The sequence below is a fragment of the Toxorhynchites rutilus genome, chromosome 3 (genome assembly GCF_029784135.1).
Source record: "Toxorhynchites rutilus septentrionalis strain SRP chromosome 3, ASM2978413v1, whole genome shotgun sequence".
Taxonomy (NCBI): domain Eukaryota; kingdom Metazoa; phylum Arthropoda; class Insecta; order Diptera; family Culicidae; genus Toxorhynchites; species Toxorhynchites rutilus.
The window spans coordinates 23,594,533-23,621,985 of record NC_073746.1 but is presented as its reverse complement, the minus strand read 5'-3'; the positions used below and the strand labels follow the sequence as shown (position 1 = coordinate 23,621,985).

General features: G+C 36.8%; 1 long non-coding RNA gene across 1 annotated transcript in view; it reads right to left on the bottom strand.

The window, feature by feature from the left end:
- Window positions 1-26,596, bottom strand: part of LOC129779657 (uncharacterized) — a 119,053-nt gene extending 92,457 nt beyond the window's left edge. Inside the window, exon 1 of the long non-coding RNA XR_008743732.1 lies at window positions 26,525-26,596. This is a non-coding gene — a long non-coding RNA (uncharacterized LOC129779657). The remainder of the gene's footprint in view (window positions 1-26,524) is intronic.
- Between the last annotated feature and the right edge of the window lie 857 nt (window positions 26,597-27,453).

Sequence of the window (27,453 nt, the reverse complement as noted above, 5' to 3'; positions counted from 1 at the left end):
CTCTTGCGGTTGACCCGCGTTCAGAAGAAGAAGTCGAAAATCATATTGTGATCAGATTAGTTTTTTTTTCAATACTTTTTCCGGCAATTCTCTGTAAATTTAATCAATGGATAGAAGTGGTAAAGTTTTCATCAGTTATTGGAATATTTTCAACTGCGCAAAAAAAGTTCATTCGTTATTTCAGAACATAAATTCAGAATTCAGGAAGACCTGTTTGTTCGGATGATGTAACAAAAAACGTCCAGATAGCAGGTAACTCGCAGATTCAAAGATATTCGTTTCGTTCTTCGTTTATATACGAACACTTCTTTTGTAAATCCTATTGATTATTAACTTTAAGTTCACTTTTAATTGTAGAAATAGTTAGGATTTGGTGTAGGAATGTAAATTGTAAGTAGCGTAGGATATTAGGAAAAAGGTTTTTGGATTGTTTTGTTTTTGCCAGTGTGTTTGGCTGTCTGACGTTTCTCGTTATTTATTATTTGTTGTTACGTTAGCAGCTAAGGACGAGCAGAACTCACCCAACTACTGCACGAAACTGCCCTGTGGTTTCGTAACTTTGTTTTTATGCGAATGTTAGAACTAGAACTAGAACTAGAACTAGAACTAGAACTATAACTAGAACTAGAACTAGAACTAGAACTAGAACTAGAACTAGAACTAGAACTAGAACTAGAACTATAACTAGAACTAGAACTAGAACTAGAACTAGAACTAGAACTAGAACTAGAACTATAACTATAACTATAACTATAACTATAACTATAACTATAACTATAACTATAACTATAACTATAACTATAACTATAACTACAACTATAACTATAACTATAACTACAACTATAACTATAACTATAACTATGATCGTTGTTATACGTTCTAAATCCACTCCGGCCTTCCGTTCGCGGTCACATTACTAGCTGCATAAAAAGAAAATTAAATTGAGAATACGAATAGAATAATTGATTAGTTAAATTATATAGAACATTACAAATGCACTCTGGCTTCCAATTATAGCTGTGTAAAAAGAAATATTCTACAAACTACAATGTTATTACAAAATGTTAAACTAATAATCATTAGGAAACATAAATACAGATCCGGAACTTTAAGCCATTCATTGAAGGAATTGGTTAGTAAAATTAATATTAAAATTACCAATACTAAACAGTAGAATATTACAAATAAATTCCGTCCTTTCGAACATTGTCACATTAGAAGCTATATAAAACGAATTGATTTATTAAAATTTGATTTGAAAAAAAAGCGATTAATCTAACATTTCTAAGATCTAAGTAATAATATTAATTTGAAGATCAATAATAAATGTAGAGTAATATTTTGAGAAAAACAAATATGGAACATTAAAAATGCACTCGGTCCTAAAATTGTTGTCACCTTTATAGCTGTGTAAAAAGACATATTATCTAATAGTAAACAACTATGTTCTAAATGCTTACTTGACGAAATCTTTTATATATATTATGATTCGAGAAAAACGAACTTGAAGTGTTGTGCTATGAGGGGTTTTCGTTGATCATTCAAAGCAAATTCGATCCGTTATTCCTGCTGTGCGCTTGAATTGAATTTCCAAATCTGATAAATGTGGTATGTACTCTACAAAATGCTTAAACTAATGCAATCAATAAATCGAAATTCCCAATCATGCAACATGGTCCCCTCTGACTTCACACCGAACATACATCAAACTCAGGGTGATATCACACACACTCCCTGTTGTGCGTTATCCACGTCCTGAAAACGGCGAATAAAAAAAAGAACTATCAAAGTTATCTTGAGAGTACGGAGATCAAAACTCTGGACGAAAAACATCCTCCCAGAACAACTATAAAATAAAACACTAATATAAAATAACAGCGTTACGAAATAAGAGGCTCTCAAACTGAGAGCAATGAGAAGAGAGAAAACATGATACTCAGCTGTGCTCAGTCCGTTTGAGTCATTTCCTCTCGAGAGATTTCTGTTAAAAGTGTAGAGCCATCAACGGAAATAACAATAAATTCACAATATATTTTTCTTCGCGCACTTGGCAATCATTTTCTTTTCACTGCTATTTCGATTTATTTTTGCGTATAAAGGCATCAAAACTTTTATTCGAATTCGCCTAGCACGTAAAACACACATAAAATATACATATGATGCCACATCTTCAAAAAAAACACAGCAAGCGACCGTTAATGAATAAAGGCGGAGCAACAGAAAACATGTCTGCTCTCGACAGAGACTGTAGAAACTCCCATTAATGGCTACTTTCCACTTTTGCACTAACAATTTAAGGTGAAACGCGACGGAACACTCGGAACACTCGGAATGAATTAAACATCGCGGATACTCATGCAAATTTCAACGATCGGAACGGAAAAACATCCGCAAATCTCGGAGCAATGATTTTTTAAACTGAAGAAAAAAACGGGCGAAGCTTCTAAAATGACGGACGGCGAACTATTGTTCGTAAACCATTTCGTCAAACATACGATAAACATGGCCTCTCGCACCTACAAAACTAGTTAAAATGATCACAAGACGTTCACTTCACGTAACTTCACAGAAGAACATTATTTTTTCAATAACATATTCACAACCTATAACGAAATAAAAACACACACGGAGCGATCGAAAATTGCGTCTGCACTCGCTGACGGCTCACGAGACAATCCATGAAGAAAATATAAAAACATATTGCGCCTTTATCTGTCTTTAACCATGTAAACCAGAAATAAAACAAATATAATCAATGATTACGAAACAAAATTCAACATTTCCACAGATTTGATATTGTATTTTTTTAAAAGCCATTTTTGGGAAAAACGGGAAAAATGATTTTTCGAACCATTGGTCAATTTTAATAAATCAATAAACTCATAAACGATAAAAACCACATCTCTGATTTTTGGATATGTTATGTAAAAAAAATCTCAGCTTTCAAGAAAAAATATTTAAAAAAATAGCACTCTCTAGTCCAAAGCTATGAAAACAATAAAAAAACAATGCAACCAATAATATTACAAGTGCAAAAAAGACTAGCTTCAGATTTATATGTCGATCATCCGAATCGGTAAAGGTTCAAAAGTTATGCATTTTTAAAAATAGCGTCCTAACAAAAATTAAAAAAATACCGGTCTAATAACTACTGATTTTCACGAAAATCCGAGAACCACTTTATCGGTTTGGCATGGAGTGGCTGTATATATGAACCGTTTTCTTAATTCTATTAACCAATATGATACAAAACCGATCTCTTGCGGTTGACCCGCGTTCAGAAGAAGAAGTCGAAAATCATATTGTGATCAGATTAGTTTTTTTTTCAATACTTTTTCCGGCAATTCTCTGTAAATTTAATCAATGGATAGAAGTGGTAAAGTTTTCATCAGTTATTGGAATATTTTCAACTGCGCAAAAAAAGTTCATTCGTTATTTCAGAACATAAATTCAGAATTCAGGAAGACCTGTTTGTTCGGATGATGTAACAAAAAACGTCCAGATAGCAGGTAACTCGCAGATTCAAAGATATTCGTTTCGTTCTTCGTTTATATACGAACACTTCTTTTGTAAATCCTATTGATTATTAACTTTAAGTTCACTTTTAATTGTAGAAATAGTTAGGATTTGGTGTAGGAATGTAAATTGTAAGTAGCGTAGGATATTAGGAAAAAGGTTTTTGGATTGTTTTGTTTTTGCCAGTGTGTTTGGCTGTCTGACGTTTCTCGTTATTTATTATTTGTTGTTACGTTAGCAGCTAAGGACGAGCAGAACTCACCCAACTACTGCACGAAACTGCCCTGTGGTTTCGTAACTTTGTTTTTATGCGAATGTTTTATGCGATTTTCTTTTCTCGTGTGACTTTTTTATCTTTAATATTTCATCGCATTACCGATGCGTGTTAGCCAATTACCAGTCTCATGCATTATTCTGTTTGCTTTAATGTGTAGGTGGCAGCTTATTAAAGGGAGCAGAAGGTTGATTTTGTGATCTACGCAATTGAGCAGGCCGTTTGTTAAACTCCAAATTTTAAATCCTATAATAATTGACGTCCTAATTCCATTCCTTCACGATCCTAGATCATTGAGATTTATTTAGAAGCATAAATGTGGTTTGTTAACAACAACAAAATGAAAACAACAATCTCGCATCTAAATTTTCCACTCCCATTCCTCATTCCAATCCTCAAAGGCAATTTGTAGGCAATGACATGTTTTCTAAAAGTAATATGTTCCGACATGTACCGAAAAGCAAAATCACAGTTTTCAAAAATTACTATTTTTGGACTTGTTCAACCTGGAAAGGACCAATCTAATGACGAAATAATGAAAATATTGGTCTTTTGACGTAGGACTACGTCTAACCGGAAGATATAGGGGGTGAAATGGAAATCTAGGCACTGAACAAGTAGGAAAAAATGCAAGATTTGGAACGCTTATAACTCGAGCATTTCTCAATAGATCGCAAAGGTTTTTGCATCAATTGATAGGAAATATATCTACGCATCTATCATAACGAATAACATTCCATTTTTCTTGAGATAAATAATTGAATAATTGTGAAATATCAAGCATTGTCCAAATGCACTATGTGCCCATTTTTGATTGGTCCATTTTGTGCTCCTCAAATCGTACCGACCAAAACGGGCAACCAGAGCAGCAGCGAAATAGAATGAAGCACGATTGAAAAGGAAAAAGAAAAAAATGAACGAAACATTGGTCGCAGTCTCACACATGCGTAATACTCGAGCCGGCCAGTCAGCTTAAAAATCCCCGCTCCGCTGCCGTAACGATCATTCTTTGTGTGGACACCGACTGGACAACATCGTTGCTGGACGAGCTGGACGGCGAGGGATCGAGTGCCTTTCTCAAGGCAAGAGGGTGGAGGTGGTAGCGCTGGAGTAGAGTAATAGAGTAGAGTAGAGTTTTCAAAGGGCCTTTCTCAAGGCTAGAGACGAATGAACTGCAAAAGTTTAAAGTCTCTATAATACAATACCTTACCTTACCTTACCTTACCTTACCGTAACGATCATTCTCATTCAAACCGTATACCATATCGGTTCGCATCACAACACATCAATAAACCAACCCAAGCAGCCATGTCTGGACATGGCAAAGGAGGAAAAGTGAAGGGAAAATCAAAATCCCGCTCGAACCGTGTTGGTCTCGAGTTCCCCGCAAGGTTGCTAGACCGAGCGCGTTAGTACCAGTGCACCAGTCCACCTAGCCGGCGTTATATAGTTTCGGCCGCCGAAGTGATCGAATTAGCTGGCAAAGCTACTCGCGACGATAAGAAAACCCGCATTCGAAACAGAACACATTCGGTTCGGTGGACATCAAGACAACAGGCAGTTGCAGCGAGTGGCGAGTGGCGAGTGGCATACGCAATCGCAAAACGGCAGCTGGTAGCAGAAGAAAAAAGTTTGTTCTTTATACAATCTGCTTTGGTGGCAAATCCAGAACAAGGCGGCATCGAGGGCGTTCGAAATGGTTTTTTTTCAAAACCACGAGTACTAAGTTTTCTAAATTGGAACCATTCCATAAAACACGGCGCTTATCAGGGCCTTAACCTTTTAACCTTTCAAAAAAGAGTTTACGAAATACAGTTCAATGCTTTCTAAAATAATATCCAAAATAATAATAAAACACAAATTGATTTTTTCATAATTTGTTTGCCAGGATCTGATGAGTATGTGAATTTGGCAGTTGTTCTGAGCTTATTGATAGTTGGGGACTTTCCTGATTATTCAATTTTCACCAATTCCTCAATTGTTTCCAGATTGAAAGTACAGTAATTTACAATTAGTTCGACATTTAGCTAAATTGGACGGACATGTAATGCGACATATTTAGTTGGACATTTTTGTAAACATAGAGATCCAAATTATGACCCCACATTGAAAGTCGACACTCTACCACTGCCATCGCAAATGTTCAATTACAGGTTAAAATCGCCTCCAATGCGACAGAGAGCGGGCTTCGTCACGTCGCATTAAATGTAATTTACTGTACAACATGTCCCAAGCTGGATGGTAAGAAATTTTCCAACTGTGAATCCTGTGGCGAGTGGCAGACGCAATCGCTAAACAGGAAGGTTTAGCCGAACAGGATGGGGATATCGAGTGATAACAAAACAATAAACTCTATAGATTGAAGATAATTTTGTGATCCTGAAAAGGACCCTTTTTAGCCTGCATGTGAATCCAACGAGCGAACAAATCGTAATAAATGTATTTTTTTGCCATCGCTGCCTTTTAACGCTCTTTCGTTCGTCTCGTTGGACTCGCCCCTTTGGCTGAGTCTGCCGATTTGTCTCTATCCTGTGAGCGTGTACCGCTAGAGTACAAAAGGCACGGATCCGCTGAAAAATATATCATTCTCTTTCAAACCGTAAATCAGTGTGGTTGTATGGCATCGTTTCACATCACATCGTATCAACGGATTGGTGCCGGAGCACCATTATACCCAATAGCGGTTATAGAGTTTCGGCCGCCGGAGTGCTCTAGTTGGCTTGCAAAGCTGCTCACAACAATAAAAAACCCGCCTACAGAACAGAGCACATTCGGTTCGGTGGCAACAATAGTTTCAGCGAGTGGCAAACGCAATCGCAAAACGGAAGCAGGTAGAAGAAGGAAAAAGTTTGTTTATACCCGTAAAACACGGCGCTTTTAAGGGCCATTAAACCATTCGAAGAAGAGTTATTGAAAGTTTTTCACAATACCAATGCATTCTAAAGTGACATAATATGACATATAATATAAACTGATTTATTTTGTTTATCTTGTTCTTGAACTTATTGGTGATTGGGGTCTTTTAAAATGATCATTCAGTTTTCACAAACCCATGCATGGTTTCCGAATTAAAAGTGGCTTCAAATTACAACACATTGTATGCAGGATGGCATTAACGAATTTTCTCGGTAGCAAGAACTGCTTTCTTTGGTTGATAACTGATGTTGAAAATTGACTGACGTTACATCTGCATTGTATAGAAAAATAACTAAGGAGCAACATGATGAGCTATGTATTTCCTGCTGCTCTGTTCTTATTTTAAAGGACTTTAATCCGAAGGTCATCCGTCCCTGTATTTACTGTTGGTTTTTCAGAACGCTTATAACTCGTTTATTTCTCGACAGATCGTAGAGTTCGTCTCCACAACCTCAGTTCTTTTTCATTTTTATTTGCTTTGTTTGCGGAAACTATAAATCTTACAATTCATTCGTCTCCGAAACACGGAAACAGTTGAGGGTACGGTAATGTGCTCAATAGTGAAATATATGATAGTGAATGAGCTGATGACCACCTATGCATCCCCTATCACAGCCATCATTTTGATTGTACGATATGTGCATACGCCGAAAGATGCCCGGCGTTGAACATTTAATAAGTACAAAGCCTTCGGAAAAAAAATCAAGAATCAACTATAAGACTGTGAGAAAAAACTGAGAAAGTTTGTAAAAAAACGCAAAAACACAACATCAAAGGTTCTTTTCAGAACCCCCAACATGTCCATAAAGAGTAAACAGTAAACTAATTAATTTTTCAGGTGGATAGGTAGGTATTCACGTAGGAGAAGAAAATAAAACAATATATTTAAAATATATATTTAGCAAAGGCTGTCCCCTTTGTATAGTCCTACGTCACTCCGGTTATGTCCCCGACATTACCCACCCGTCTTTTTTTCGATAAGGAACTATCCTTCCAAATAGTACGAAAATCGTATATCTTTTTTACTGAGGAACTGCCGATAGAAAAAGAAAGAAATTACCATTGAGTATCAACCAGCTCAAAGTTGATTGGAAAGGATTTATTATACTTCTTTGTGACTCTCGTCGTTCTACCTGTACACGGACTCCCATTTCCCCTACTTTAAATGTTATAACCTCGATAAAAGCTATCCCACGAAATCCCCAATCGAATATTGGTTGTTATTCGCTCGAAAAATTCAAACTCTTTTCCCATCAGTGGATTACACTTACACAAGGTCCCAGCTTCGTTGAATTGAAATTGATAGGAATTATAATTCGATCGTTATCCGCACCGCGACACAATCCATCCAACTGACAAGTACCAGTTCCTGCGATGAAAGGTTACCTTCATAATCTCTCTGTCCAAAGCGAATTTAGCGGCAATGTAAATCAACAGGCCTGGTGTGTGTCTCCTCTTCGCGGTAGATGAATTAAAACTCACCCGATTTACCTCTTCTCTCGTACGCCGAATGGTGCTTTGAAAAATGGTGCTTTGAAAAAAAAACTACAATTGAAAGGTAATCCAAGCTTTGTCATTTTTTCTCCGCCCGTCCAAATGGAATCCGGAGACTTCGTGTTCAAAGGTGGGGGGAAGCTGCTCATATTGACAAATCTCTTAAGATTTGTCACAGCACTTTTCCGGAGATATTTGAACTCATGCTTTTTCTCGGTTTCCGCCCACACGACAATTTAATCTCACCTGTTTCTCGGTCACAAGAGCCACAATGTCTCTCTAAGTTCTTGAATAAATCGCAGAGTAATGGAACCGGCATGCATGTTTTTAAACACGTGGGTGGATAATTTTTCTTTTTATAATATGCGAGGGCAGTCCGATAAGTACTTAGCCTGCAAAAAAAACAAAAAAATTGGAAAAGTGGCGATTTATTTCTCAACATATTCTCCATTTAGCTCGATTCACTTGACCCAGCGATGCTCCAACTTCTTTAATCCATCTGTTCTCATATGAGGGGATTAGAATGCAAGGGGTGTAAGTGACTTGATCATTTTCTCTTCATCAACTTTTTCTATAGTTAATAACTCAACTGCAAAAATGTCCACTGTGAGTTTGCTATAGAATCCGATAGATGAGGTTCTGATCTATCTTCAACATTGTCAAATACAGCGGGAAATGAATTTGCAGCTAAGTTATGACCAAAAGAGAGCGTCGATGTAGAGAAATCGATCAAATCACTTACACCCCTTTCATTCTAAGCCCCTCATATGTTTTCTCAAGGTCTGCAAAGTAGGCCTCCGTGGCGGCGATGACCTCCTCATTCGACTCAAATTTCTGCCCGGCGAATGACTTTTTCAAGTTTGGAACCAAAAAAAAAGTCGCACGGGGCCAAATCTGGAGAATACAGCGGATGGGGCAGCCGTTCGTAGTGCAATTCGACCAATTGGGCAGTGGCGGCGGCGCAATTTCCATTTTTTTCATTTTTCTAAAATCCGCGGACAAGACCGCTTCCAAACACGGTCAAAACAAAACTAATCTATATATTTCAAGATACGAAAAAACAATCTTTGTACAGCGCAATACTCTGAATATACCGACAAAATTTAGACATATGAAAAACAAAATTTAAATAAATATTAAAGCAGTACTGGGTCTCTTAAGCTTGAGCTTGAGCTTGGGTAGACTGTACAATTCGTAGTTGCTCTCCGTGATTGACCTGAACCTACCAAATAGCACAAAGAACACACAGAATGACGCTTGGGACTAGCAAGTCATTCTCGTTGTGCAATTTACGGTGATTCGAGCTTTAAATGGTCAATAACGACGCCGGCCACGTCCTTACAGTCACCAGGGTAAGGGAAGGAATGTTAGTATGATATTCGCCGCCCGAAGGCCAGGTCGCCTCTATAGCGTGGTTCCCTAGCGAATATCATGGGAGGGATAATTGTTAGTGGAAAAAGGTATGAATCAGGATTTACTGTGGTAAGTGATGTGATTATGTACACCTAAATTATTGACCGCTTGACGAAACGAAAATCTGAAAATCCTATAAAACATAACACGCGGGAGATATTATCTTTAAGTATCTTGAGAAAGAAAACCTGTGGTATTAAGTGGACCGGCTATATATTCTATTATTCACCGCACGCATTTTTATCGAAGTCCAATCGCGATAGTGGAGAGTTAACTTTGGGAAACCTGAGAAGGTAACCGAGAGAATTCCGGTAATCGTCGGGCGTACTGTTATAGCACTTCGGTATAGAGACATATTGTGAAAACACGCACCTTTGTGAAGGCATTCCGAAATATGTGAAAAAAATTATAGACCACCTAAAACTGTGTGGAAAACAAGTAGAAGTGAAAAATCGCCTGGCATCCATGAATACCACAGAATATCAAACCCACGTACACATAAACATCTATGGAGGAGAAACAAACTATAAACAAAACACACAGACCTATTTTGCATTCCTAAAAATAATGCTACCATCCGTTTGATGTACCGTCGATGGGGGCGAGACCAGGCCAAAACGGAGAAAGCCACTATTAACAATATCCCTACAAATACCGCGAATACTTCCGAAAGCTGCGAACCGCCTAGTAGGAGACATATCCTCAACACTCCCAACGCACAGCACTCAACTTACCGTTCAATAACTCACCAAAGTTTGATGTATTTACACATCAAACCCTGATGAATCACCAAACAACAAGCACCCGCACCACAGCTAAGCTCTATGCATCGAAAGTAGTGAAAACATGTTTCCCACCAAACGGCTCACAGCCCTCAAAAATACCCGCAATACCCGCCAAGACAATACCAACAGCAACCTCATTCGTTCCGGCCAAATCCCACCCCCATCGACGGTATGTGAGAATGAGGGGAAAATTAATAAACTTAACTAATGACGCCGCCGCCCGATCGGCTCAGCCTTGCAAGCAATTCCCTGTACGGAAGTACTACCGCTCCGCTCTCGTTATTTCCAAATAACACTCGAAGTATCTCACAGCTCTCTCCAAAATGAACAGTTTCTTCACACATACACACGCATCTAAGAGAAGAACGTCACAGGAACGGGGCATGCCCGGGTGTTATATAAAAATGTTAAAGAGGATTGAAAAGAAATGAAGAACTTAGCTCTCGATGTGACCATCGTATAACGCCTGCAAATTCTGCATCGGTGATACATTCACTGCGATATATGCACACACACACACACACAACCTGAACTAAACATGAGGAAAAAAACGCAACAATTCTGAGCCTATTCGATGAATTCAAGTAACATAAAATTAACACCATCATATCTTGAATTTTCAAAAAAAAAAATCATCCGACTACAATTGAACATCGATTTTTAACGTAACTAACGTAACTAAATAAACATAGGAAGAAATTTGAATTCAAACAAGAGTAGTACTGAATCTCAAAATCAAAACCAAAATTTAATTGAAAATTAAAATAAAATTAATTTAAAATTTTCTTAGCATTTGATTTTTATTATGAAAAAATTGTTTGAAAATATTGATCGATACACCTTAGTAAGATGTACTTTCAGTATTTTTTCATATTTTTGTCTCAAATCTATTAAGAAAGGTGTGAAAAAAAACGAAAAGGTGCATTTTTCACCATAGATCCTATGGTGTACCATCTAAGGACTCAAATAAATGGTACTACTGCCAAATGTGTTATTTAGTACCCTATACAATATTTTCCATACAGATTGTAATTTGATTTGGGGGGACTTTTTACTCCCTTACCCAGCCAGACCCTTTGGAAATATAAAAAAAAAATTGTTGTACCGCGCAACACTGAAAAAAATCACACATGTCTAGAAAAGCCGTAGGAACACATTTAAATATGCATTAGAGTAGTTCTTAATAACTAAACCCCGTAAGAAAAAAAAAATTAAAATTGCAATATTTTTTTCAGTACTTAGATTTTTGATGAAATTTTTTTCTGATGATTTTTCTTGATACACCGTAGTGAGATGCACATTAAGTATTTTTTTCAAATGTTTCAAAGGCTTCGACCTTAGAGGATGACGTGAAATAAACGAAAAAGTACGTTTTTCAATTTTTGTAGATCCTATGTTAAACCACATAGGGGTTCAATAAAACCGCCAAAATTTGTCGGACTATCCGAAGCATATTATAAATAGTTTTGAATTACGCCCAAAAATAATGGATCACTTTTCCCCCAACCTAATACTTATCGGACCGCCCTGGTATATCAAAAACGCATAAACATAACGTCAAATGGTAGGAGAAAATCTATGAATTTATGTAGACATCGATTTGATTATTCGCTTCACCATCTACAGGAGCCACAATCAGGAAAGAGTTGATATGCCTGTCAGCTTTTTTAAGAGTTTGGAAAAGAATTTTCATACCAGTCAGCCTCTATTAAACAAAAAATAGAAGTCTGCAATGAACCATAAAAAAATATTCCCAACCATTCGTAGTGGAAAAGTTTCCACGTTTTACGCAACAGTTTGTAGGAACTATTTTTCACTAACACTCTGATGCATCTGTTGCGGCACCACTTTTGCCCGAGTCCGTGAAAATATGGTACACTGTACCGTTTTGTCTCGTATTCCGAACCCTTAAGCTATATCGGTATCGATACCTGTAAATGACGTTAATATGAAGTCTATTACCCAAAGAATGTCAGGGATTTGAATATATATTAAAAATGAAGTGTTCGCAATTTGAATCATGCGTAGAATGTTGAATCATACTCCGAACACTAATTTTAATTAGATTTCTGCATAAAATATAATTTTATTTCATCCAATTTTATTTCATTGTAGATTCTTACCATTTCTAGCACTTATCATGAAAACAACAAACAAAATAGTTGAAAAAACTACAAAAACTAAAAAATTAATGATGCTTGTTTTTTACAGAATTTGCTAACGCAAACATTTTATCTTTGATTTTGACTAAAGGGTGTGTCACATCAAATTGCATCACGGAAAAAACGCTGTAGAAATTTAATTTTTAGGAATTATATCTTCAGCTTTCGCTTATAATCAGATAAGAGTGTATAGATCACGTTGGCCATGCTTCACTGTCAATTTTTCGTAAATTTGGAAAAATGTCGTCGAACGAAAAAGAGCGTCGTGAATTAATCCTGTGCACTCATTTCGAGAATCCGGAGTTGTCACATCGGGACATCGGTAAGATGCTGGGAATCGTCCAATCCACGGTCAGCAGAGTACTAAAACGATACTTCGAGAACCTAACCATCGACCGGAAGGTGAAGAACGGCTAAAATGGATGCTCCGTTAGTGAAAAAGATCACAAGCGCGTAGTTAAGCAGTTTAGACGTGATCCGAGAAGTTCGGTCCGGGATGTCGCCAATAAGCTGAATTTGTCAAGTTCATTCGTCCAGCGGACCAAGCAGCGGGAGGGCCTGCGTACATACAAGGTTCAGAAGGCTTCTAACCGCGACGAAAGGCAAAACATGGTGGGGAAGACGCGAGCCCGGAAGCTGTACACCGAAATGCTGACGAAGCCGCATTGCCTGGAAATGGACGACGAAACCTAGGTCAAAGCGGACTTTCGTCAGCTGCCGGGCCTGTTGTTCTTCTCCGCAGAGGACAAATTCAGCGTTCTGGAGGAGATTCGCAAGCAGAAACTATCCAAGTTTGCCAAAAAGTACATGGTGTGGCAAGCGATCTGCTCTTGCGGAAAGCGGAGCGCCCCCTTCGTGATGACCGGCACGGTGAACGGGCAGGTTTACCTTAAGGAGTGCCTACAGAAGCGCTTACTACCACTATTGAAGCAGCACGAGGGCCCGACCATCTTCTGGCCGGATCTCGCTTCGTATCACTATTCAAAGGACGTGTTGGAGTGGTACGAAGCCAACGGGGTCACCTTCGTGCCAAAGGAAATGAACCCGCCCAACGCGCCGGAGCTTCGCCCAATAGAGAAATATTGGGCGATTATGAAGCAGGCCCTCCGGAAGAACCCAAATGTTGTCAAATCGGAGGCGGACTTCAAGAGAAAATGGACTTCTGTTCAAAAAAAACTTCAACCTGACGTTGTACAGAACCTTATGGACGGGGTAAAGAGGAAGGTGCGAGCATACGGGCTTGGGCTCGAAGTATGAATAAAAAGAAAATGCCAAAAGTTGTTTAATAGTTTTTATTTTACTGTCTAAAATTTTCAAAAGGATCGGTCTACTTGGCGAATTTCTACAGCGTTTTTTCCGTGATGCAATTTCCCTTTATCACTTTTTTGCAAATGTCTAATATTATAAATTATAGGCTCTATCGATACCTGTAAATGATGTCAAAGTGAAGCCTATACCTCAAAGAATGTCTGTGTTTTCGTTATTCAATTATTTATAACATAAAAGTTTAGTAAATTTACATTTAAAAATGAAGTGTTCGGAACTTGAGACAAAACGGTACATACATTCCATCAAATTTATGCATGTTTTAACACAGAGCCAAGCTTGTCGTCAGTTGTCGAGCCGTGAAAGCATGCCGACCGGAAAACTTAACCACCGATTTAATCAACAAGTGGTCACAAATTGTGAATCTGTCGTCACCAACCAACTGCCGGTTCGTCGCCCACATCGGGGGTGGGCAGAGCGGTGAACCAAAACCGGGTTTTGTGGTAACAATAGTTGTTCGAATCCGTTCAGGCACCAAATTGAAAGGCTGAATAGTGAATATTTTCCGCCTCTCCAACCCGACGAAGGTTTGGTTTTCCTGAGTGACATAGTGACATCGTTTGGACAAAGTGTCAATTGTGGATTCCACCGGTAGCCAAGATGAGGGGATCCGATGTTTCCATCTTTTATGATAGCTGGAGAATGGTATCGGGTGGGGTGTTTGTCAGAATTTTACATTCGTTCTTCGGATCGTATTCTGACATCGACGGATGGATAAACAATGGTTTGTTCCACTTGTGGTCAATAGATACAGGATGAAGTTCACTTTCTTCGTCTGTACCCTTATCAGTGGGGATTTCTTTCTAGGACATTATCCTATGTCAATTGAAATTGCGTGGTAAAGCAGAGGGTGATCCAAAACTGAGCCCCCAAGTTGTGAAGGTAATGAAAACATTTGTGTTCATGAATGTAATAAAAGAGACATACAGATGCCGAAATAAAAGTATCTGTTCTCTAAATGTATAAAAATATGGTATAATCTCAGATAGCAGCGAAACGAAGTGGGTGTGAAGACATTGGTTATTTAACCAGTTAACTGTGACGTCTCCATTTCAAAGTGCGCACAGTTTTGTGTCGCCAGAACCGAACCATGACGAGCAACGCGATTCCTTACTGATCTTAGGTTATTAGCATTGCGAACATCTAATAACATTATCATCGCACATGATCGCAGTTCATTATGCGAACTGATAAACATTTTCAACCAGTGAATACGAGGACGCATGATATTATCTCGAACTGTTTATATTTTCTATTTGTTTGTTCAATTCCGGCATAGCCTCAAAATATTCTAAGCGTTTTGAAATTGAGAATATGTATTGAAATCCTCAAAAATTGCAATTTTTATAGCTAATGGTCACTGATTCATACGCAAAAAAAAATTGAATAACACGAAAAAAATATTATTTTCAAAATTGAAAAATTATTTTTCTCAATTTTTTTTTAAACTTTAAAAAAAAATTATATGAATACAATTTCAACAAGTCACCAATACATATAAAGATGGGCGTTTTTACAAGAAAAAAGTTTTTCTGACAACAACTTTTTTGTGTTTTATTTCAAAAAATTACAACTAATCCTTTTTTTGTTTAAAGTCAAGATAGCGATACAGTGTATTAAATATCAAACAAATTTGAACAAAAAAAATGATTGAAAAGACGTAGAACGGTCTGAGCCTAGGGACACGAACGTAAATTTGACGTAGGACTGTGATTGTTCGGAACAAAGGTTTTTTTAATATAAATATTTTCATTATTCAAAAATCTGTTATTTCAACTCTTTTGACACTCCAAATGGTGGCCCTGGAAAGGTCCGTTTGTTATATGTACTCATAATCGTCAAACGAGTTGCAAAGAACAAAAAACAAAATTAGCTTCGGATCGGAGGTTCAACTGTCTAACTGAAAGAGATTAATGAATATTCAGTGTGCCACATAACAGAGTAGAATGGTAGACGAAGTATATGTGGATCGGTAAACAAAAAAAGTGTCGTCATTAATTACATTGAACATGAAGATTATGAAGAAGAAACGTAGGATTACGTCTTTCGGGAACATATTGGGGTTCAAATTGAAAATCGAAAATCGAGCACATCGTGAAGATTGTCCAATTTCAAACGCTTATTGCTCAGTCATCTCATGATAGATTGATGAAATTTTTGCGTCAATCCATTTCGGCACTCCATAACATTGTTTTATATTGAATAAAATAATACATGCCATGAAACTAACTATCGAACAATTGAAAAATCTCAACCCCTGTCCTAACGAAAATACCCACTTCTGATTGGTCGAAATTGACGACACATGCGGCGGTTTCCTAACAGAGACATCAAAACCAAACTGCCTGGGGGAAATAGGCATTGCAAATACATGAAAGTAGGGGGAACTTTTGTTTTTATTATTCGATTCAATTTTAATATTCAACATAATATCCTTCGAGGGCGATACAGCGATTATAGCAATCTTGCAACTTTTCGATACCATTTTTACAGTAATCTTTCGATTATTCCTCAAAATAGGCCTCAGTTTCGGTAATTCGGTAATTTCAGTAATTTCGGTAATATTCCACAGTTGCAATAGCTGGAGCAGAGTCCGGATAACGTTTGTCAAGCCATGCTTTGGTTTGCACTGTTTTGTTTTGGTTCATCAAAAAGCAATTCGAATTTTTACATTTTTTTCACAATAAAAAAAAGTTGCTTCACTCTCAAATCTGCAACTCACGAGCCAATCGACCGGTTGCTGTAAAATTTTGACAAGTATCCATTGAAAGATGGTGCTTTGTGATAGTCAAGTAGATTTTCGCCATCTAGACGTCAACCTAATGAACTTTTCAGCCGAATTTAAATTTGGAACTTTATTGTTGGTTGCTTCGTGAAATTTCATATCAATGACCGATCGTGTATTGTGAAAAATTTAGTACAAGTGTAAGTGTAAAATTGTATATGGTAGCAGTTGTGTTAAAAATGGCTTGATATATGAAATTATTTATTTCAATTGTCATTATTAAAAACCAAGGTGTGTTCCCGCTAAAGAACAAGTCGTTCGGTTTAAGCTGTCTGTTCTGTTGTGTTCATTTTCACCCACGGAAAGTTCATACAGCGAGAAAAACTGGAAAAGTGGAGAAATATTCGGAAAAGTGATTTCCAATATGCTCTACATATTGTATTAGGTGTTGTTAGTCCAATTAAAATTCACATTGGGTTGAACAAACACTCAGAAAGCAAAAAATTATAAAAGAAAATTACCTTTTTCATTTCAAATATGTTTTCTCTATATTAAAGTAACATGTTTTACTGATTACAAAACAGCCATTTTCAGGACCACCAAATCATTATCAAAAAGATTAACGATGTAATTCTTCAAACATATCCAAAATCAACAGATAGCCTAACGGAATCCTACGTCAACTATGCGGTCGTGTCTCGGACCCGACCTGTGACTTTTTTAAATCTTGTCGCACCCATCTAGATTGTCTTGTTCCCTCTTTCTGATGTGAGCAGAGACGACTGTCAAAGCAACGCGAACTCATATTTTTGAGCAACAAAAGCTTGGGAAGTTCTATCTTTTTTTCGCTCTTTCGCATGTGATCCCGCACTTCGTTCTGATTGGTTAGCGAAAATGTTCGCAAAAATTCGCGTAAATTTGTCTTCATTGTGAAGGGTTGAAAAACAAGCTTAACCCATTCCACTCTTAGAGTACGGTGACATTGAATCGAAGTACTTACGTAAATTGGATTGTACGATAACTGACGAAAAGAAACAAAATATTTTGTTCGCTTGATGCAAACGATGTCGATAGAAGCATGGGAAAGCAATGTAATTACACTAATACAATTCTACGTAGTTGCTTACTTTCACGGTTCGATACAATTTGTTCGACCACATTTTCGCATTCAGTGTCACCGTCGCGTTATTCCTACACATCGACTTGATGTCTTATTAGTAAGCAAACCATTTGTCATGACAATTGTCATGCGTAAATGCGAAAACAGAATAGAAACATACGGTATGAGGCATGATGTCGACGCCAACCTCTCTAAGGTTTCTATTCTGTTTTCGCATTTTCGCATGACAATTGTCATGACAAATGGTTTGCTTGCTTATTAGTTTGATAAAACGAACGAGTTGCACACAATCGTGTGTTGCATGCAACATTCTCAAGAACTAAGCCGAAAGAAATAATGCAAAACATATGATTTACCTTCGTATTCGCTCGTAAAACATACCTCTTTTATTCGTTGAATGACTTATTTGTTTGACTTTTTCCACTTTTGATGTCTGAGGCAAAAAAATGCTGGACAAATTGCATCTAATGGTATATATTATAACATACATCGGAAGAACTATTCTGCGTAGTATGCATTTAATATCCCTTAATTTTTCGTTACATTTTTCGTAGAGTCACTCCCTATATAAAAATCAAATCCTATTTCCAAAAACAAATGTTTTGAAAGTTTGAATTCATTTTTCTCAAAAATATATATTTTTTTTAATTCTGAAAGAAATAAATATGAATTACCCATACAATTACCAATAAGTCATCCATACATCGGAAAAAGGACACTGCTACAGAGGATTAGTTTTCCTAACAACATTTGTTCAAGTTTTTTTGTGAATTAAAAAAAAATTCATTTTCGAGAAAAATGAATTTCGATTTAAATTTTAGAAAAAAAGTTATTAAAATTTAAACAATTTCCTACATTTTATCCTTTGACCAGAATTGTGTGAGTATTATAAATTTAGAGTCATAATTTTTTGTAAAAAAAAAGTCACAGCTGGGTTGTGTCCGAGACACGACCGCATAGTTGACGTAGGATTCCGTTAGGCTATCTATTGATTTTGGATATGTTAGAAGAATGACATAGTTAAACACTTTTATAATGATTTGGTTTTGATGTCTCTGTTAGGGAACATATTTCGGTGGGAACAAAAGCTCCCCCAACTTTCATGTATTTACAATGCTGATTTCCCTCGCGCAGCTTGGTTTTGATGTCTCTGTTAGGGAACACGTTTCGGTGGGAACAAAATTTCCCTCACTTTCATGTATTTTCAATGTCGATTTCCCCCAGGCAGCTTGGTTTTGATGTCTCTGTTAGGGAACCGCCGCATGTGTCGTCAATTTCGATCAATCAGAAGTGGACATTTCCGTTAGGATAGGGGTTGAGATTTTTCAATTGTTCGATAGTCAGTTTCATGACATATATTATTTTCTTCAATACAAAAAATTGTTATGGAGTGCCGAAATCGATTGACGCAAAAATTTCATCAGTCCATCAAGAAATAACTGAGCAATAAGCGTTTGAAATTGGACAATTTTCACGATGTGCTCCATTTTCGATTTTCAATTTGTACCCGAATATGTTCCCGGAAAACGTAATCCTACGTCAAAATGAGAATAAAACATTGACCATTTCCAAAAAGTAGTCTATTTTTTAAGATACCAAGTGTGCAAAGTTGCTTAAATGACCAATGCCTTTACATCCACAACGTTTTATTGCAATCTGAGATGTTACTACTAATGGCCAGTCGATTTGACATGAAATTCATCATATACAATTAACATATAAAAAACAACTGCAACCACAAATAAGATCTAACTACAAGTTACAGTGTATTTTTTTTTAAATGTATTTACTATGTATTCAACAAAGGAAATTATATTTTCGTTGAAACCCGATCAAACTATTTTTATTCGCTACTAGTCATAAAATCGAAAACATCCCGTTGAAATTGATTCCCGACAATTCCATTTTTGTTGCGCACCTTGACATTTTTCATTTGGTTTTTCATTCTGATTCTAGTGTTCCTTTGAAGCATGCTTTAAATTAATAATAATAGATGACATTAGCCGTCTAAATTCTTAATTGATGAATGAGGGCATGTTCTGTATTTTTTTCTAACCGGAATATCACGGGTCACAAAGATCGACGAAACTCATCGTAATGCGATTTTTGTTCGATCAAACGCAACTTTTTTCCACAGAATACTTTCAATCGCTGTTCTTTTCCACGAAAAAAAATCAATGATTGGTAAACAATTGACCAAAAAGTTTGCGCGAGGGATCTATTTCATTCGTTGTCTCGCAGATTCCTTCATCCCACGTACCGGATTGTATGATCGGAATAACAAAACGATTGGTTGGCCAAAAAACGTGTCCCCTAGTAAACGATGCGATAGGTTCCGCCTTGCAGGGAAGGATATTGAAAGCATGTTTTTTACCACTTTTAACCGAGCTATACATAGAAAAAGTATCTTCTTGGGGTAAAGATTTATTGAAGATTCCACATCGAAATGATAACATTTTTTCGCCTGTTTGAGAAGGATGCTCACATCGAACGGAACCAAAGAATCATTTGTGAATAAGTTAAGAATACAAATTGGGATTCATCTGATATTACTTGTGGATGCTGTTGTATTATCGGCGGACGTTTTGTTAGATTTTATTGGTCGACATAATTTTCATGGAACCATTAATATTCTGCGTTAGCCACATATACTATCAGGATTGCAAAATCAGAGAAAATTGATTTCTGAATCATTCAAGATTTGAACTCGGCATACCGTTCTAACTTTCAATGAGCTAAGCAAAAGAGAATTGAGCGAAAAGTGTTTAACCAACTGTATGATTTCAGCAGATTTATTCTATAAAACCATATGCTAAACTAGTGAAAAAATTGGGATGTTCGTTCCACTTTCGACCGTACCACAAACATATTTCATGGAACTCATTCCATAGCTAAAAACAACCATCGAGGTCCACGAAGACTAATGACAAACCAACCCAAAACACTCAAATTTCTCCCATGTGGCTAAAACATTAACGTCGGATATCCCAAAGCCTTACATCCGTCCGAAAATTCACATGCTTCCGGACACGATGACGACGAGGAGAACGATGATAATGCAATGACACCAACGGTGCCCAAATTCCGGAACCCAAAAATCATTTGAGGCTGTTTCATGCCTGTCCCGCATTTGAATGAAATCGGATCATCCTCGTACATCCACTGCGAGCGATTATTTCACTAGGTGTGAAACAGGTAGATGTGTAAAAACTGAACCGATTTTCAATGCTAAAAAAATGAGAAAGATGAGAAAAACTTCCCTCCCATTTCAACAGTTGTTTTTCCACACTCTCCACCCATCAACTCATATCGCAACAGTAGCACCCACTCCCTGCGTTCACACGTCGTGATGATGATTTTATTCGTTGTTGATCCTGTTATCCACTTTGTTATTTTTAATTTCAACGGACAACATAAAAACAGCGCCGGAAGTGTACTCAAACTGGAGTTGATTAGTGGAGGCAGCCGCTCGAAGCGAATTATAAGGTCAAACGGAATCGGTTGTGTTCATTTGGCTCTGCACGTAACCGGCCAGAAGAAGAGCTCGGGTCTGTGTGTAGCGTTTTTGAATTTTTATTAATAAAAATATGCTAATGAGAAAAGCTGTGAGAAAATTAAAACTTTGTGTGGAACGGTTTAATCTACTTCATTTACATGAGGGTGTGGCTTCTGCTAGAAGTTGAGTTATTGGGCGTTGGGTGAAATTTCGAATTAGAATTAAAGTGAAGTCAAAATTCATCCTGTATAATTAAACTTTGAGGAGTTATCATTCCTCAAATAATGTTACTAAATGATACGCCAAGTCGAATTGAAATTTCATCGCCGGCACATGTGAACTATTTTTGCCTTATGTTTTCTTCGATTCAATTGATATACAGTATACTTCCGCATATACTTATTTCCCTTAGAGTAAACATGATTTTACGTCACAACTTAATCACCAAAACATAATTTATCAATCTACCTGTCTCATCATAAGATCCCCCCACTCGGACCGCTGAACTTATAATCCCTGATTTGAATTCAGAAAAATACCCTGAAATACCCACAAATCCATTAAGTTAATGTTTCACAACTTTGAAATAGAAGCAACAGATTTGTTCTACGAAGCGTACTTTCTGAATAAGAGCCAAAAGCAAGAAAAAAAACAAAGCCAAAAACAAGAAACGTTCAATATCTCTGTCATTCTGATCCTGAAAGATTCCGGATATATGTACAGCCATTCTATGCCAAACCGACACAGTGGTTCTCAGTTTTTCGGTCGAAATGGTAGTTTTGTTCTTTATTGGAAATTATTAGAGCCGTATTTTTTATTGGGGTACCCATTTCCGATTCAGGGTCCGAAAAACCAATTTTTTTCTTCTTTTTTCCAAAAATGACGTTTTTCAAATTCATAACCGATTCAGATGATCGACATATCGAATTAAAACCAATGAGCTAGACTTCTTTGAAAAAATATTACACTAGCAAAAAATGGAAAATTGATGAATGTATATTTTCATTCATTAATTTATTCATTTCATTCATTCATTCATTCATTCATTCATTCATTCATTCATTCATTCATTCATTCATTCATTCATTCATTCATTCATTCATTCATTCATTCATTCATTCATTCATTCATTCATTCATTCATTCATTCATTCATTCATTCATTCATTCATTCATTCATTCATTCATTCATTCATTCATTCATTCATTCATTCATTCATTCATTCATTCATTCATTCATTCATTCATTCATTCATTCATTCATTCATTCATTCATTCATTCATTCATTCATTCATTCATTCATTCATTCATTCATTCATTCATTCATTCATTCATTCATTCATTCATTCATTCATTCATTCATTCATTCATTCATTCATTCATTCATTCATTCATTCATTCATTCATTCATTCATTCATTCATTCATTCATTCATTCATTCATTCATTCATTCATTCATTCATTCATTCATTCATTCATTCATTCATCATTCATTCATTCATTCATTCATTCATTCATTCATTCATTCATTCATTCATTCATCATTCATTCATTCATTCATTCATTCATTCATTCATTCATTCATTCATTCATTCATTCATTCATTCATTCATTCATTCATTCATTCATTCATTCATTCATTCATTCATTCATTCATTCATTCATTCATTCATTCATTCATTCATTCATTCATTCATTCATTCATTCATTCATTCATTCATTCATTCATTCATTCATTCATTCATTCATTCATTCATTCATTCATTCATTCATTCATTCATTCATTCATTCATTCATTCATTCATTCATTCATTCATTCATTCATTCATTCATTCATTCATTCATTCATTCATTCATTCATTCATTCATTCATTCATTCATTCATTCATTCATTCATTCATTCATTCATTCATTCATTCATTCATTCATTCATTCATTCATTCATTCATTCATTCATTCATTCATTCATTCATTCATTCATTCATTCATTCATTCATTCATTCATTCATTCATTCATTCATTCATTCATTCATTCATTCATTCATTCATTCATTCATTCATTCATTCATTCATTCATTCATTCATTCATTCATTCATTCATTCATTCATTCATTCATTCATTCATTCATTCATTCATTCATTCATTCATTCATTCATTCATTCATTCATTCATTCATTCATTCATTCATTCATTCATTCATTCATTCATTCATTCATTCATTCATTCATTCATTCATTCATTCATTCATTCATTCATTCATTCATTCATTCATTCATTCATTCATTCATTCATTCATTCATTCATTCATTCATTCATTCGTTCATTCATTCATTCATTCATTCATTCATTCATTCATTCATTCATTCGTTCATTCATTCATTCATTGGAAATGTACCTTTCCCAATCCATAGGGCCCACCTTACCCGACCTCATCAATTCCAACGGACATTCATCACATTGATTTCCTGTTTTCTGGGCGACATCGGTATGCTTGTGCTGTATAACTCTACATCACTCAACGTACCACAACCCATCGTTTCACCGGTCACAAACTTTTGAACTGTAAACGAGCATATCATGTTATGACTTTTCCACTGTTGACTTACGACTTTTTCTACTAATTGTAAATAGTTTATATCCTGTCTTTTAACCGAGGGAAAAATTTATGGTTTCATAAGCGAATCAAAAATTATGATGTAGGGGAAGGTCGGGAAAGACGGAGAGGGTAGGAAAAATAGATAAGTGTGTATGATTGATAAATTACATTTTTATTTTAAACTTGAGTGATGTGCAAACTTTCGATACAGTGTATCAATTCCTTTTATACTTACTGTGTACACCTAGCTGGCCTTCTATTAAAATTGTAAATGAAAACAAAAAAGTGATCTACAAAGAGCAGCTTGATATTATTTTTCGTCTGCAGAAAATAAGGTTCTCATTGTTATCGAGTAGTTTTTTGGGGTATTTTTCGTTTCGTGCGGTCGAATCTGCGGTGAGTTGTCCCAGAAATGTTGATGAAAAAATTATAGGAGGTTATGTTCAAGATACGACCACATTGTTGACGTAGAATTACGCTGTTATTTTTACGCTTTTTCATAACTTCGGATATTATTTTATAATTATGTGAAATTTTAGAAATAACTGTTCAGTAGAATGGTATGATCGCCCTGAAATAGTTTTTTTTTTATGGAGGAATCAGTTGCCGATAATTTATTGATGATTCATTCTTGCCCTCGCAGATCAATACACCAGCTGATCGTATGACGCAATTTGTTTCATGTCAATGCATTGAAATTTTTTCTCGAACGCTATTCCGGTGGCCTTTCTTGCAATTGACATAAACTCGACTGCAGTCGATTATATAATTGTTGCACCAGCACCATTATTCCACGTTGCATAATTACATCAATATGTCTTTACCACAAAACATATCATAGATTAGCTTAGCACTCATTCTTAGTGGAGAGAGTTTTGCTGCCGTCATGCGAAACCAAAATTCCAGAACATTTATTTTCTTAACGACCCGACGATATCCTAGCTTGATGATTCCCCACACAATTGTGTAGCTCAAAACCTCAATGCAATGGCGTCAGTATGATGCAATGCCGGAGATATCAGCGCGTGGGTAATTTGGTCGCGTTCTCAGCTCAATCCGAAACGAAGACATGTGATGACGCAAAACAAGGAAGAACAAGCGATGTTCATTGCTTTGAATACAGAACGTGACTGAAAATTTGCCTCAGCGAGATCCACTGTTTATACTCTAGGCAAATATTCCCCTTCATTCTTCTTCTTTTCCTTTGTTCACGAAGACTTTAAATCTTACGATTTCCCCTTCGTTGCTCGTTATCGACGGCTCGGGTAGAAATGCTCACAAATCAAAACAGAACAAATGTATGGGAAAATGGAAACGCTTATAGTTTTCATGAATTTTAACCATTTACACACCTTAGGGAATTTCCGCATTGACCATTTCAAGTTAGTATTACAGAGTGTCCAAAATATGAAGCTGTCCGAAATATGATTCAGAACGGTATTTTGTGAATAACAAAAGACTTGTGAATAACAAAAGACAACCTTCTACACGAATTTATACTTTCAAGAATTCATTACCTCTTGCAGGTTCCAGTTCGGCTTAATATCGAGCGACGGTCTACGCCTGGACACCATTTTTTTAAGTGAAGAGAAGTGTACAAAATAAGCGAAACACAACCAATGCGGTCTCGGGATAACGCCAACTTGTTGTTCTCATTCATGTTCTCAATTTAACAAAGCGCTTCATTGGATTTTTGTGCTTGAGAGATAATGACACGATATATTGCTCCGTTGTGTTGTGAATGGTATGAACAACGACAGAAATAGGACATTGAAACCACTGAGAGAATGTTGATTATGTTAGCGAATCTCTTTCAGCACTCGTACTCCTTTGCATATTCGTTCGAATCTAAATGACATCTTCGACATCAGCTGATTATTATTTCCCTAATCAGCATAATATTGGTTTGAAATTTTTGTTAGTAACGTGTATCACGTATAACAATTACCATTACCGACTGATGGTAGAGAAGACACACGAATTCTTTTTTTTTTCGTAAATTTAGTAATTTTCTGACTGTTATTTTGAAAAAAAAACATTGTTTATGATATTTACCAACTGTCACCGAAAAATTGAACTTCAATTGATTCAAAATTGAATAACTCATTAGTATATCTCTTACTTCATCTAATCGTATGCTTCAGATATACCCAACGGATGTAAATGACCAATCTGCAACAGTACCAACAACTTTAACAATACAAAACAGTTCTAGAAAAATCTTAACGTAGCAGCTTCTTCTTCTTCAATGGCACTAACGTTCCTAGAGGAACTTCGCCGTCTCAACGTAGTATCACTTGCGTCATTTTTATTAGTACTTAGTTGAGATTTCTATGCCAAATAACACGCCTTGAATGCATTCTGAGTGGCAAGCTCTAGAATACGCGTGATCACAGTGCAAGTCAGAGGAAATTTCTTTGACGAAAAATTCCCCCGACCAGAACGGGAATCGAACCCGAACACCCGGCATGTTAGTTATGACGCTAATGCTCAGCGCCAAATATCATCAACAAACGACACAAAGTTAGCACAAAAGTTAACGTATTTATCGCACTTGTTTCTTCGTTTCCCTATGCAATCACCTCCAGACGCATGCGTCGTTTCACTGATTCTTAACCCATTCAATCGTTCACTTACTTTTACTGTATTTTTTATTTTAAATCTCATCACCAGCTTATATTCCCAAGCCTTTGCACTCACCTTGAATCCAAGAAACAGCACACAGAAAAAGTTTTTCGCCGATTCACTAACCGCGATATGGTTGCTCTCGCTTGCACAAAGCTACTGGCTATATTAACCACTAATTTTTGCATTTTACTCGATTCATGAGCGAAGGGTTTTGCCAGTTCATCTACGTTGCATGTTGGTATCAACTGCTTCTTCATGGACCCCACCTGTGATGCTTTCCAGAGGCGAACGATGGGCGCGCGTGGGATAAAACATACGTCCAGCATCAGCTCCGAAGGAGCAACAGTCAACCGAAGCATGAGCATCCCGATGCACCTGTGTTCCACTCGCACTATCACCCTTTCTCTCATCGCGGGGTAGCCCACTCACAGCTCCCGGGATGACGTTGGAACCGGAGAGTTATCATTTGTTATTGGCACTCACGGTGGCAAGAACCGTTCGTGCTCGTTGAGACGAAGCTTCGGTCTACGCTTTGGACCTCTGATTCATAACACTGAGCCGAAGGGTAAGTAGCTCACGAATGAATCTGAGCGGGATTACCCTCAGCTGATAGGTCCATCAAGTCAGCTTTGTATGACAGAGAGCGATGCTCGATCTGCTTGCAATGGTTGGTGAATTCATAATGCGAGCTACGTGACCTTGAACCCGAATGGCGTGAATTCGATTCATGAAACGAGAATTCGCGTTCGCTGAGTGTGCTTTCATTAGGAAGCGAAACTCATAAGGTGGCCGTACAGTGTTTGTTCGGGAGTCAAATATTTGACACTTTTTGACAGACAAAGCTTGGTTTGAAATTTGTACAAACACTATTTTGTTTGTCACTCTTCAATTTCCAACAGTGGGAAACAATGTCAATCATTGAACATGGAAAAAAAATCGACTGAAATATTTGAGATAACCTAGCCATGTACCGACAGGTTTGACGAATGGATCGAAAAAAT